The following is a 2,402-nucleotide window of genomic DNA, read 5'->3' on the forward strand; positions in this document are numbered from 1 at the left end:
TGTTAATAGTGAGCGTATACTGAGGCTCAAGATCTAGTGGAAGTTGACTCGTCCGCCATCTTGGACCTATTTGGTTCTAATCAGTTTATGTTGTGTCATTCTTTTAAAGGTTGTGCCCTGCACCCTTCCCTCCTGTTTCAGGCCCAGTGCTCTTTTAACCAGCCTTCCAGGTGATCCTGATGTGAGATATCTTAGGTCAGTGTGGGAACCACTGACCTAAGGTATTTTTGTCATTTCTTTGCTCTTGGGCACCGCGAGAAAGCTGCAGTGTTCCCCAGGAATGGATCATCATTCCTCTGTATCCCCAGAAGGTCTGTGTGACAAGAGACCTCTGCTTAAAAGGAAAAGAAAGGAAAGAAAGTGAGGGGAGAACCTAGAATCCAAACAAAAGGGATTGTCTGGGGGTGTTGGGGCCCTTGGAAATGGGTCTAAGGGCTGAGTTGAAGAAGCAGCCAGAGTAGAGCTAGAATCCTTTACTTGATAAACATGGCTTGTTTGTACTTGTGTGTGTGAGTGTGTTTTCCTTTCTTTGCCCTTAGAATTTTAGATTTTATTTTTCAAATTCATAGTCTTCTCAGAAGTCTACACAGTTAAAAGGAAAGGCCTTTTCTCCCCACCAGGGACAGAGTTTTCAAGAGAGCCACCCGTGAGACTGGCTGCTGAAGTCGTGGTGGCTGTGTGGGAGCTGGAGGGCCCCAAGGGGAAGGTAGAACCTAAGGTGGAGGTCCCTCCGCCACCCCACAACCTATTCTAAAGATGTTCCTTCTAGACAGTTGACTGACCTCAAACCTTAGAGGGATTGAGGCTTTATTTTTATAAAGAAGGCCTCTTCTCCTCCCGCCAAATAAATAACAAACAAAAAAGGAGCCTCTTTCAAAGAAGCTGCTAAAGGTGGGAATTTTCAGGCCTGCCAGGTGATGTTTCTGGTGCGGCTCGCCTGCTCCCCCTCACTCCAATTGGCAGTTGGTGAAGCAGCCTCCACGGCCTGGGGGTGAAGTGGGCCCTGTGATCCCTCAGCTTCCCCGGCAGGCAGCTGCAGGACTTCTGATTGGCTGACCCGTTAGTTCCAGTCCCTTGGAGTCGTCACAGGATGCTTGCACACACGTGGGCCCCAAGGTGCCGAGGAACGCCCGCGGCAGCACGAGGTCTCCATTGTCTCCTCAACCGGAGTTGAGTCAGCGTCAAGGAGAACAACCCCCCAGGCTACAGCTGCAAGTGCGCGTTGCTGTGGGCTGGCTTGCCCTCTGCACTCTGGCCAGGGTCTCTGCAACTGGCTTGGCCGCCTTGAAAGGCCCTCTGCTTCTCTTTAAGACTTTCTCCCTCTTCCACCTTTGAGGTTGGCAACGTGCAATGGGCCCTGCTTGTATCACGGTCCCTTTCCATTTCTCAGCCTACTTGGCTTCTTAGTAGCATTTGGCACTTTGAAAATGACGTTCCTCCTTGGCATCTGTGACCTCCAAAGCACTCCCGACCTCGCTGGCTGCTAGCAGGCTTCTTCCCACCCCAAACGTTTCTTAAGGGCTGAACTTCAGGATTCTGTCCTGGGCCCTCTTTTCTTGTCTGTCCACCGTCCCTCCAGCCCTCAAGCCTGACACCCGCTTACTGTCCTCACCTGCACCCTCTGCCTCCCTCCCCATTGCCAGTGACTCCCCAAGTCTATCGAGTCCACCTCCAAAATGTCTCCAGTTCCATGACCTCCGCCCACTCCCCTTCTCATCCTCTCAGCCCGACTCTGCACAGACCCTCTCTTGCCTCCAGGTCTGATATCATTCCACGTGTGATTTCCTTTCTCGGTCATGCTTGGATCTTCTCTGCCTCGCCACCATTCCCCTTTGCTGGCTAATGCCTCAGCTCAGGTGACGTATCTCCTCTGGGCAGCAAGACTGGAGTAGGCGCCCTGTTCTCCCTCTGCTGCTCCTGTCCATTGATTTGTCTGTGTCCCACTCCAGCCCTAAATGTTGAGTCTATCTTATTCACAATTGTCCCTGCACTCAGCAGGGTGTCTGGCACATAGGGGCACAGAATAAACAAGACAGGGATGCTATTTCCCATCGGACCTTTAAACCAGGTCTGGGACTGGTCTGGGGCTTAGAGCCACATGGATTCACCTGGAGACGCTCATGTTCAGCTCATGAGCGAAGTGAGAACATGGCACCTGTTTCCAAGCCACTGTCTGTGGTGCCTGGAACCCCCTTCTTTCATCAAGTCCCTTAGTCAGCAGGTCTCAAAACCCTAATATGACATTTGTCACACTGATTTGTAATTTTATCTTTACATCTCTGACCTTGGGAGCTTGGCAGGGACCAGATCTTTCTCCTCTCTCAGGTCTCGGCTGGTGGCATGGAGGCTGGCGCAGACTAGAGGAATAGCCCAGGTATATACCGTTTTGTTAAGGGATAGAA

Source organism: Neophocaena asiaeorientalis, unplaced genomic scaffold, assembly GCF_003031525.2.
Source record: "Neophocaena asiaeorientalis asiaeorientalis breed wild unplaced genomic scaffold, Neophocaena_asiaeorientalis_V1.1 scaffold312, whole genome shotgun sequence".
NCBI lineage: Eukaryota > Metazoa > Chordata > Mammalia > Artiodactyla > Phocoenidae > Neophocaena > Neophocaena asiaeorientalis.